This window comes from Hermetia illucens, chromosome 1, assembly GCF_905115235.1.
Source record: "Hermetia illucens chromosome 1, iHerIll2.2.curated.20191125, whole genome shotgun sequence".
Classification (NCBI taxonomy): domain Eukaryota; kingdom Metazoa; phylum Arthropoda; class Insecta; order Diptera; family Stratiomyidae; genus Hermetia; species Hermetia illucens.
Genome location: NC_051849.1, coordinates 148,171,952 through 148,184,969, shown reverse-complemented (window position 1 = coordinate 148,184,969; position 13,018 = coordinate 148,171,952). Strand labels below are relative to the sequence as shown.

The following is a 13,018-nucleotide window of genomic DNA, read 5'->3' as shown; positions in this document are numbered from 1 at the left end:
TGGTCGCTTCGCGTCGCTACCACTGGTACCAGATTGCTCTGTCGATACCCCATGCTTGCGGTAACTTTCTGGGGGATATCGGCTTGGGGTACTGCACACGATGGGACTGACAATCGCCTTTTCCAAGGGACAAAGATTCACAACGCCAACCTGCTTCTCCCGGCAGCCATGGTAACGGACGGTGACGGCGCGGACTCTTCCGTCATCTCCTGGATGGACCTTCAGGATTCAAGCCAAAGGCCACCTTTCCGGCAGAGTATCGCGTTCTCATAGAAGAACCAGCTGTCCGGTCCTTACATTCGAAGCCTCATCAATCCATTTTGTTCTGGCCTGTAAATGATGTAGATACTTTCGAGTCCACCTCTGCCAAAACGTCTGATGTATCGCATCAATTGCTGCCACGTACAGTCTCTTTTGAGTCCTATTAACTTCAGGAACTGTTATCAATGGCCCTTGCACAAAAAATGATCTGGCGTTAAAGCTTCGAGATCGTCCGGATTGTTCGAGATTCGAACAAGAGATCTCGAGTTCCGACAAGCCTCAACCTGGCACAGCGTTGTCGTAAATTCTTCGAATGTTGGTTTAGTTTTTGCTTCCTCGAATACGCGCTTCAATGTTAACTGACTTCACTGCGGCCTTTCAAAGACCGCCAAAATGTCGTATAGCCACATGAATAAATTTCCAAGTTATACCGTCTTTCGCGGATATCGCTGCGACCTTCTTTGATGCCACATCTATCGCCTGCTGCATCTCCTTGTCCAACTGGTTGCTTGCTCCCACGAAACCTAGATCTCGGGACAAAGGCCTCTTCTGTCGTTTACTCGTTCCAAATGCACAGCCTTAGTCACCATGCACGCAAACGTTTCTAATCGTTTAGAATCCAATATCGCATCCTCAAATAATTCGGGACAGTCGTTACTCCCCCATGCAAAGTATTCTTATGCCCTGCCCGTATTATCAGAAATATGACGTGGTGACTTCGAGGCAACAGGATTGGGTGCTTGTGGTCATTTGCATTTCGCAGTCTACTTTCTACTCTTCGCAAATCTTTGGTATCGATGAACGGATGTAGGTTTCGTAGCCTCCTTTGTGTGGAATTGGAATTCCCTTTTAGGATATCTTCGATTTCCTTAGAAATCTCAGTCCACAGTACCAAGCGAAGACCCCAAGTCGACTCTGTTCGTATTCTTCTTTCTCAGTTGCATTGCGAACCGAAAAGCATAAGCCACAACCCTTACTAGCTTCGAAAAACTTAAAAACTACTCCAACAAATCAAAGTGGTCATTGATACTGATGAAGCTGACAGCCTCCTGAGTGATTTGCTTTTCCGACAACCGTTGCTAGCCCTTCGACCATAAAGGAGGATTTACCAAACTCCGAGGACTTATACGTCTGGAAGCACTATCAGCGGGGTTTTCCTTTGATCTGACGTGGCCCCAAGCCCATGAATATCCTCCAAGAGTTTCCTATTGGTTCACCTCCTTTCTGACAGCATTATTCAATTTTGCTGGGTCCTTTTTTATCCAATCCAATACTATCGTTGTGTCACACTAGCAGTAGACTGCTGTTTGCTTCAAGTTCATTATAGAAATCACCCTTTCCATCAGCTCTGCTAAAAACGTGGCACCCTTCATCTCCAACCTTGGAAGTGTGAACTTCCTTTTCAATGGCTTCACACGGGTCTTCACACAAAGCAGGGATACAGATACCTTCCCAAGACTATCTTCTGCTTTGCTATAAACGACCGCCGCATGACTGATTTCTGATTAATCCTAGCGTGGCAATGGTTTCTCTCATTATTTCATGCTTGCAGTCCGACTTCCTTTGATTCGTCTGTCTCGTAGCAATTCGGTGTCATTCGCAGCCCATTTTCTTAGGCTGAACCTGCTGCTTTCAGAAGTTTACTCATTTGCTCGATAAGCATCATTGCTTGAACCTTTGTTTCAGTCCACTCAAAAAATTATCGACGAAAAAATCCTTTTTCAATTTTTCCGCTGCTATAGAGAACCTACTTTTCTCATCTCAGCGAATCAATGCCTGACGATTGGCAACGAGGCATTATCTGTATCATACATAAAAAGGGAGATATCACAGCAGCAATTATAGAGGTATCAAGTTGCTGAGTACCATCTGTAAGATATTCTCCTCTATCTTGCTAGGCCGGATAGCCCCATACGCCCAGAACATCATTGGACCATACCAAAGAGGCTTGACTCCAGGCAAATCAGCAACAGATCAGATTTTCTCTCTGCGGCAAGCGATGGAAAAACTGTTGGAATATGGACAACAGTTGCACTATCTGTTCATCGACTTTAAAGCCGCCTATGATAGCATAGCCAGGGTAAAAATGTACACGGCCGTGATAGAATTCGGTATCCCGACGAAATTAGTAAGACTGAGTAGGCTGACCCTGACCAATGTGCGAAGCCAAACAAAAGGATCACTCCCAACACCATTCGACATCAACAACGTTCTACGACAAGGGGGTCATGCGTCCTCTTTAACCTCGAGAAAGTGATCCGTGATGCTGAGGTAAATGCAAGAGGTACGATCCTCTTCAAATCCACCCAACTACTGGCCTATGCTGACGATATCGACATCATGGGAAGAACGACCCGAGACGTACAAACTGCCTTCATCCAGATCGAGCAGGCCGAGCGAGATCTTGGGCTGCACATCAATGAAAGCAACACAAAATATATGGTGGCAACGTCAGCACCGAAGACGAATCAACCAACAACATCAAACCGTACTGGTCAAACAGGAAGAATAAGGATAGGAGAATACAACTTTGAGACCGTTGACAATTTCTCCAATCTAGGGTCGAAAATCACAACCGATAACAGTTACGATGATGAAATCCGCGCACGGTTGTTGTCAGCCAACAGAGCTTACTTCAGCTTACAAAAACTGTTCCACTCGAAACGTCTCACCATAGGGTCTCAAAAGGGTCGAAACGTCTCTTACTGTACAAGACTATGATCTTGCCAGTCCTCATGTATTCCTCGGAAACTTGGGTTCTTCTAACTCTTGGCCGCGTTCGAGAGAAGAATCCTCTGAAGAATTTTTGAGGATGGACGATTCCGTAGCCTACACAATGACGAAATCTATGAGCGATACCATGACCGTCAGGTTGTGGATAAAACCCGGCTCAATAGGTTACGGTGGGCGGTTCACTTAATCCGTATGGATGGGGATGATCCCACCCGGAAAGTCTATAAGGGCAATATCTATGGTAGAAAAAGAAGACGAGGCAGACCCTGCCTAAGATGGAGCGATGGCGTAGGTCAGGACTTTTAGGGATATCGAATTGGTGGACCTCGGCGCAAAATCGGAATGTCTGGAGTTTCTTACTAAGGCAGGCGTAGACCGGATACCGGTTGTTGCGCCGTTGATCTCCTCGATATCCGAGGAAAATGCATACTTGTACTTCCTGCATCTCAACATAATCGAATCCAAGTCATCCTGAAACTTGGGCCCCGTAGGAAATCGGTCATTCAAACTGATTGCGGATGAAGTCATCATCGAGGCATCGAATACTGGTCGGACCTTGGTCTTAGTATCTTCCTTCTTGACGACTGGGTGATGTGCACATCCCTATTATGTATTCTTGCAGCGCCTTGTGATATGCTATTCGCAGCTCCTTATCCTTATCAAGCCGTTTCTCCAACTGTTTGAAACGTATCAGCACCCTGCTCCTAAAATTTCCTAGTGGAGGCATCCTAGGATCATCTTTGAAAGGCAATATAACAGCATATCTTCCACCTGCTTCACGGCCAACCGTACTCTCATAAATTATCTCGCGCTCGTTAGCAGACGGCGTATCGTCTGGAACCTCTTCCGAATCGAAGAAACGTTAAAGGGCGGCTGGAAATTCTAAATTGAATATATTAAATACTAAGGTTTTACTCTCCCTTGTCTTGATAGGAACTTTGCCGAGCAAGACCTAGCCCAATCTTGTCATCTGGGCAAGTAACGGTCTGCCCCTCTTAATTCGGGGCTCTATTATCTCCTCGAAGGTTTCAGCTCCCGATTGGCTGTAATAGTTTGGATCTGCAATTTGTAACCTCTTCGTCCATTCAGGTTTAGGCTCAGTCAGACTCTGACTTGGAAGAAATGTTGTTAGCGACTCCAAAACATATGCTTCGACTATAAGCCCAAAATTGGATGAGAAGTTTTGTATGATCCGAACTTTTACTGTCTTTCAGACGGTAGTGGCATGAACGCCACCAATGCCTGAAATCGAGGCCAGGGTGCTGCTTTTTTCCAGGCCCAATTTATTTGCTGCACTCAACGAAATAAACGATGTTTCAGATCCGGGGTCAATTAATGCGCTTAGGACCAACTTTCTTCCCGATGGGCAATTCGGGCATATCTTTTTTTTTCTTTACAAATTGACATCTTTCCTTCACAGGAAACGATAACGCATGGCTTCCCTTGCAGTATATGCAGCCGGTGTCCTTCAATATGGTGAAAGATTTCTTCTTAATGGGCTGAGCAGGTGATGACTGAGGTTGAATCGTCAAAAAGCAGGTTGTATCTTTTCAGAAGAAAATCACAAAGTTTGTCGGAGGAAGGTAGCATCTTTCCACCTTCAATGGACTCTTCAAAAACGCGAAGAGTATCGCCATCCCTTTCCCGCATAACGATACCGATCACCATTGGACCCTAATGGGACGTCTCATAGCCCAAATAGTCATTCAAATAGTCGCTCGCAGCTTGACGGTTGTTAGTAAAACGCTCCTCAAGTATAAGAAGCGCAGACTCGTAGTTATTGCTGGACGACTGTAGGTGCGCCACGGCCTCCTTCGCTTCCCCTTGCAAATATACCAATAAATACTGCAGCTTTTGTATATTTCCTATTGATAGGTTGCTATCTATAACTGCTTCAAAGAGGTCTATGAATTGACCCCATTCCTTAAGGCCAATAAAAAATGGAATATGGGTCGCCGGCAGTTTCGGCAACTCATGAGGAAAAATGGATGCCACTCGACCCTCCACTTTGGCAGCAGACGTGCCTGGTGGATGGCTAAAAGATTCTCCTCTGACATCGCTGTTCTTTCTAGGATTTTGGTCTGATCACTTTCAATTAGGGGTCTCATTGCCCCAAATTTCGCCTCCGTTTCCTCCTATATACTACAGTACGGATCGTTTGTCTTTGGCTTTGTCTGATTGGCCCGAAAATTGGCCACCAATTCTCCGAGCTTCTGGAGCCTTTTCATTAGATACTCAGCAGTCTTTCGAGCAGGTCCATCTTTTTTTCAAAGATTTCAGCTTCCTGCGTGATTTCCTTCTGGTCTTTCAACATTTGTTCTGCCATCTTCCTTTGAGCTTCTTCTCTTCTCTTGGCTGATATACAAAACGGAGGATATCGAATGTAGGGATCAAGTAAATCCGGTTCGACGGACCAATTGTAGAAAACTTCCTGTCCGACCGCTCGTCAGGGATGATGTTTAGAGGGATAGGGATATGTCTTAATATTACTTGAGAATATACCCCGCAAGGTAAACTGGGAACTGGGGCATTAGTTATCAAAACCAAATATGATTTATTACCCACTCCTCTTAATTACTACGTACATTATTTATATCACAATTCTACTGTCATCAATTTATCCAATATTACAATTCTCATTGTACTTTAAACTGTAGATTCAGCTAAGAAAAGTATTAACGGTTAGTGTACTTATTTTTGTTTATGCAGATAAAATGCATGTTTTTTTTGCCTTTTTTGAAAAATTATTTTGAAGGACTGGATAAAGATAGAAACGTGATTTTTTCACCATATGTTTATTGATATCTCTAGTATATGTGATAAATTGCTGAGCTTGATTTCGTAGCTAATTTTCGGAATACGTGTTAATTTATGCACCCATCTCCAAAAAACGGTGTTTTTCTGCTGCCACGCTGGAGGGCGCTGTGTTCATCTGAGGGAAAAAAACTAAACGGCATTTTAATGTGGACAATATTCCACGGTCCGCAAACTAGGATAATTAGAAAATATTAAAAGGTAAATTTTTAGTGGGCTTTTAAACTTAATTTTTTGGATTTTGGTGTTTTTTTACGGCTTTTTTTATGAATAAAAAAAAAACTACCCTTCCGATTGCAATTATCCTAGTTTGCGGACCGTAGAAATATGTACTAAAGAAGCCATGAAAATTTCAAAGAATTTGGTTGGATGGATTTTGAGCTATGGTGGCAGCCGATTTTCAAGATGCAGTTTCGAGAAAAACGCGTTTGAAAATTTAAATGTGATTATCAACAGTAAAATTTGAGCCCACCATTAATCTGCTATACTTGGTCCATAGAAAGCACCCTCCGTTTCTTCAAAAATGTCTTGTAAGGTCGATTGTTGCTCTCTGGTGTCAATTGTGGCTCTTTTAGCGAGGTCAGTCGATCGTCGGTCGGACCGCCAAATTCGCGCTTCATTACCGCGGTCGACATAAACCTGACATATGTGACCAACTTGACATCCCATTGTCACTAGGATTTTGAGAATTCCATTGAATCCTTCGTTGAAAATAATTACAGCCAGAAAAGTGACTATTTCTACGACCTTGGCCCCAGAATGAAAGTGTTTAGGAGCGAAAGTCCAGATCAATGCATTTAACGACTCATTGTTATTCTGAGTCTCTACTCCTAAACATCTGTTCAAAAGATTATCTCGTGACAAATCTTCGTAGATTGGTTTGATGACTGTTCGAACTTCTTCAGTCAAAGGTGCCTTCTCGTGGTGAAAACTATCCAGTTCTCCTTTAGCTTCCGCTTTGCGCCATTTCCACCAACTGTCCTCGCCTGCTGGACAATTTTGATGCTGAGGATTTTCGTCTGTAGAACATTTATGGAAGAAAGTTTCCCAAATTTCTTGCTTCATTCCTTGTATCGAATTTGCGTGTCGACGAATAGCTAGCCCAGAAAATGTAGTGAGGTCCTTATCAGTAAGTTTTCCAGCCCCTTTTCCACCAATGCCTTTGTGATTCTTCTTTGCATTTCTAAGCTGCGTTCCCATTCTTTTCTCGACATGTCCTACGCATTCCTTTTTTACTACTACGTATATTTTATTATTTGCAGAAATACCGGAGAAAACTCCAACAAAATCCAATATACAATCTACAAAACTAGTCGCAATTGGAACATCCATGTTCATGCTTGCTAAAAGTTTCTTTGCTGATGTTGATGCGAAGTCCTTTTCTTTCTCTGATAAGTATCGACTCCCATGAAATACTCGTTTTTTAGTGCGAGCATGACGTTGAACGTTAAAGCGATCTCCCTTCGTACGATCCATTTAAAAAAATCACTGAACACACAAACAGCACAATACTTACAACAAAATATAACTGAGTATAGCTTGAAAGCCTTTCAGTCCTCACTCTAGCCTGGATTATCCTTTTTATTCCAAACAGCAAATAATTTTAGACAATTGATTGGTTTTCCATCTTTTTATATTTATACCTGTGTTCGAATTTATAAGGCTCAGGTAAAAACTAACAGGTAAAAAAAGATTCGATGCTCTTTCTCATCGAGTACTCTAGCCGCGGCTGCAAACTCCTTACCTGTTTTACCCTGTAATTTCTGAAGGACTCGGAATATCGGAAAATCCCTTTGCCCACATATTCTCCACTATATATAGATACAATTTATGCAAAAAAAAAATCGATTTCTCCAACCCGACACACGGGATGACCCCCTTAAAGTAGCACTGTCGAACAGGCAAAGCAGACTTGGCATATTGATGCGACGGGTAAGCGGATGGATAACTACTCAATCTTCAACCTTACACTGGGAAAAACCAAAGTATCATCCTGACTAAAAACAGGATTCCGAAACTCCGTCCCATATCGTTCGGCGAGTCGATAATCGAGTCAAGACCAGCGGTAAAGTACCTCGGGCTGACTCTTGACTCAAAGATGAACTTTTTCGAGCAAATCAAAGCAGCAACGAACAAGGCTGCAGCTGGAGTTTCGGCGTTAAGTAGGCTAATGGCAAGCATTGGGGTTCGTACGTCTAGCAGGCGGCGTCTCCTGAAGAGTTCAACGCAGTCTATCCTGCTCCACGACGCAGAGGTATGGGCTGACGCGGGGAGCTTTTCGGGTGACTTCTGCTTACGGCACTGTCTCTGAACCGGCCGTGATGGTGATCGCGCTGTGATCCCCGTTACTCTTCTTGCTAAGGAGCGGCAAGTCATATACAAGCCCAAGGGAGATGAGCCAAGGGAGGGTGTTACTCGCGAGGAACGGCAATGCACTCTAAACGAGTGGCAGCTCTCTTGGCAAAATGAAACTAGCGCCAGATGGACTACACGGCTCATCGGCAACTTAAGTGCGTGGAGGAATCGGAAGCATGGTGAGACTGACCATTTCCTTACCCAATTTTTAAGAAGGAATGGAAGTTTTCAGTCTTACCTGCACAAGATTGGAAAGGCGCGATCTCCGGATTGTGTGTTTTGCAATGGAGTTGTGGTCGACGCCCATCACTCTTTTTAAGGTTTTGTGTAAAACAAAACCTTATTAAAATCGATTCAATGTCTGTCTGTCCGTTTGTCTGTCTATCTTTCTGTCACACGCACTTTTCTGCAAAACGGCTAAACCGACCCGAACGTAATTTGGTGGACAGATGGAAACTATGAAATCCCACGCATACAGCGAGTGGTATAAACTTAGGTGGAGTTTAAAGGGGGACTCCCCATACATGCAAAGCGAGGATTCAAACAAATTTTTCACCGGATATAATCGTGTAGGGTATCAAATGAAAGGCCTCAATTTGTACTTTCCGAAACTGGCATTAGTTTCGGCGTGAATTGCAAAGTGCGTGAGTAAGGAGTCAAAATGTACGCACTTAAAGTGAGACAGGACTCATTTTCGGAAACTACCCAACCCAAAAATCTGAAAAAAATCAAGGTGGTGCGCCTAGATGAAATCTGGGCCTCAAAGTATGTCCCATTCCGATATCTGCTCAAATAAACTTACTAATAGTATATTAGAAACTTTTAGAAATTTACTGAAAAACCCCCCTTAAATTCATTCTATGCCTTGTACCAGCACAGAGGACAATATTTCGTATATACGCGCTAAATTTCATGGAAATCTGGCCATTAATACCAAAGTTATAGCAGTTCGAACTTAGCAATTTCGCGCGAATTAACTGCTTCCAAAGCCCTGCAAATAAGATGCTGACGTCATAATTAATGAGAATAATTGACATTCGAGTGAAAAATTAAAATACCATTCAAGAAGAATCTAATTTTCTCCTTTCTAAATCGCTTTCTAAAGATAGAGGGCAATGGAATTTTTAGCTATATGACACGGAGCTGTCGTGCACTCGTCGCTCCTCACATCTTTTCCTTTTTTTTTAGCCTTTGTCCCGTTCACAGGCGGGGTTGGCTCGTCGTGCCCGGTTTCGTCATTTTATTTTATCAAATGCCTGATCAGGATGTAATCGCGCGGTCTTGAAATCTCCATCCAGCGTATCAAGCCACCGTTGTTTCGGACGGCTTTTTGGTTGCTTACCATTAACTTCGATGTTCAGACAATATTGGTAAATGAATTCTCGTTAGCGTGAATTATGTGACCACACCATCGAAAACACCTCTCTCGTAGTTTTTCCACGATCGGTGCATCGGTGGATATTCTCATTTCAGACGTAATCAAAACGTGTCACGCCACTAGTGCAATGCAACATCTTCGCCCACATTACCGCAAGACGCCGTTCATTGTCTTTTATAGTCGGCGAACACTCAGAACTATAGAGAGCGGCAGACGGACGGCATTGCAGTAAATTTTAGATTTGGAATGTTTGCTGATACGTCGATCACAAAGAACACCAGTTGTGGAATGCCAGGTTGCGTTAATGCGTGAAGCAATTTCATTACACAGTTCTCCATTGAACTGAGCGATTTAAATATCTCGGTTCAATGCTATCAGCCAATGGAGAACGTTATGCTCCTCACATAGGGAAACCCAAACCTTTTATTCCTGAAGCGTCAAGCTTCCGGTTTCCCGACTTCGGATGGGGTTCTTCAGTAGCTCTATTTAAACACAGGGGATTTCTCTCCAGACAACATCGTCGGAGAGATGGTGAGGACAGCCATGTTGCCCATTACGTTCGGGTCCTTCTCGTTGCTAAGAAGATATAGTTCGACCGGCGGAGGAGCCGGATGGCAGGGGTTCCTTGAATTGACAGTTCCCTTCCTCCTCTCCCCTCCCATTGGTTAAAGGAATTCCCTAATTTGAAGGCTCCGCAAGGCGGGAGAATTCGGAGACTAGCCCGAAATAATGTGAGGCTAGCTCTTTGACGAAGGGGAGATGTTTAGTTAGTAGTCTGACGACGTATTGAACCGGCAGTCCAACACTGTGTACGTAAATGCATTCACCTACCCTACCCCCAAAAAAAAATAATTTAACACCATATATATATTCCACGGTTGCATGTGTAATGTTTGATGGTTTTCTTAATTACATTTGTTTTTTGTTAATGAATTTGCATAATTTGGAATATATTTTTATATTTTAGCAACGTATTGCTTCCTACAAAGATGTGACATGTATAGTTTTATTTATTTTGTTTTTATGGAATTAATCTTCTAGGTAGCACTTTGTTTTTTGCATTTTTCCAGCCCAAACATTCTGAATTAAGAGGGTCATCGCGTGTGTCGAATCCGCGGAATCGAATTTTTTTTTCGGCATCAATTATATCTAAATATAATGTAGAATATATGGACAACGTGATTTTTTTATATTCGGAGTCGTTCACAAATTATGGTGTTGAACACGTGATAAGTCTCATGCCAGATTTATGTCGATCGCCGAAATAAAGCGCGTATTTATCGGTCCAAATGACGTTCGAATGCCTTCGCTAAAGGGACAAGAATTGAAGCCAAGGCTGTACATGCCTTTCTTGAAGACACCTAAGGTTTAGATTAATGGTCAGTTAAGGTTTTATAGCTAAAAATCACTTTCTACTTTTTAAATGCGTTTTTCTCGAAACTGCATGTTAAAAATCGGCTGTCACCATAGCCCAAAATCTATCCAGCGAAATTCTTTGAAATTTATTCAGATCATATTTCTACGGTCCGCAAACTAGGATAATTGCGATTCATTCAGTAATTTTTTTATTCAATGAAGCAGCCACTTTTAATATTTTTCAATAATCCTAGTTTGCGGACTGTAGTTAAGTCTGCACGTTAAAATGCCTTTTACTTTTTTTCTGTAAGATGATCGCAGCGCCCTCTATCGGGGTAGCAGAGAAATACATTTTTTTGGAGATGGGTGTATAAATTGCTCTGTATTTCAATAACGAACTATGCAAAAAGCCAAAAAAACGACCTTCACACGGGATGACCCCCTTAAAACAAACATCTATCAAATGAAACAGCAAAAATTTAGCTCAGCCCAAATAAAATTTCAAATGTATTCCTTGTTCGTATTTTATAGGCTCAAAATTTTCTACTTCATTCTATGCTTATCGACGAACTAGACACTTCGTCAAAATCCCTATCATTTAAGCAAAACTGCATCCACATTTTGTAGAAACGCAACATGTGTGGGAGTCGCATATTGAATCAGAAACTAACATTTTTCAACTAGGGAACTAGTTACGCTTATATTGTGTGAACATCATATTTTCTAGACTTTGATCGGCTTGATGGAAAGGACATCAGAATTAGTACAAGTACCTTTCGCAATATTTTGCGGAAATAGAATGTTCAGATTCCCAGGAAGGTTTCGAATTTTTGGTTAGCAATGTTATTTTTTTTTAAAAGTCTACAGTGAGAGAGAAACTCAATTAAAACACATTCAAACCTCATCATTCTCAAGTTCAATGAAACGCGTGTTCCCGAAAACCACTTGAGTTAACAACGAGTCAAAAATAAACGCCAGCCATTGGATTATTACTCAGGACAACCAGCATCGCATAGCCTAGACACAAACCGCGAAAATTACGCCATGTATGTAACGAATTATTTACAATATTTTTCCAATTCGATATAATCCGCGGCAATTTATCACACAATGTTACTAAGGTGTCTCTCTACTTATATAAATTGCCAGAAAATACTTAAATATTTACAAAAACCTAGCATTTGAATGGGTTCACCTTTAACGCATGGAGCGCTATCTATACGACAATGGATGTCTTGCTAAATAATCTCTGATAAATGTCTAATAAAATAATTCGAAATTGGCCGGGAGATGCCCGTTAAGTCAGCCATTGTGCAAAGAACCCCACACGTCCCTTTGGCGCAGAGGATAGCGCGTTGGACTTCTAATCCAAAGGTCGCGGGTTCGATCCCCGCAAGGGATGACGAATGGCTTGTGCCAGCTTTTTTTTTTACGTTTCTTATAATTCTTAACATTCGGTTTTAATTAATAAAACCATTTCACCTTTTTATATTTCTTGTGTTATAATACACCTTGCATAATAAATATATGTGATTTAAACTGATTTATTTCGGTTTCGATTCATTTCAGTTTAGTAATTAGACTTTGAATTAATTGGGGCGATTGCTTTTCCGCTTGAACGCTGGAAGCAAGTATTTATCCAAACAGGAGTATTTCCGGGCAACTTAAATCTGATTGTTGGAGACGATTGAAAAAGCAATAATCACAGCGCGGTCTACTGTCCTATGTATAATGTCTTTTGAAGTGGCCTTCCAGAAGCCGAGGAATTACCAAACGCTGTGGAGAATACATTATTCGTGGTAGGAGAATTTAGTGCCATCCACAAAACATCTAGTAACGAAAAAGATATTTTCCAAAGCCCAGGCCAGGGCATAATTGCAATCTGAACACATCTGGAGTGACCTGCACCATAGTGTCGCAACCCCTTGCAGAATACACACACTATGTTAGGTAAAATAATGTTGATTCGATGTTCGGCATTTGCAGCGTAACGACAGTCCTGCAAATTAATCGAATATTTGTCAAATGTCAGTTTGATTAAGGGGAGTGGGTAGCAAGTTTATCCATATGGGAAAACACATCGTTTATTTGATGCTTTTTCTCAAAAAGTGCTAGTCCGAA

The 13,018-nt window shown here is 42.1% G+C and overlaps 1 non-coding gene across 1 annotated transcript; it reads left to right on the top strand.

Annotated features, from left to right (window-relative positions):
• The first annotated feature begins 12,226 nt into the window (after window positions 1-12,226).
• Window positions 12,227-12,299, top strand: Trnar-ucu. Its single transcript has one exon. It is a non-coding gene; the product is annotated as a tRNA-Arg (tRNA).
• The last annotated feature ends 719 nt before the right edge of the window (window positions 12,300-13,018 follow it).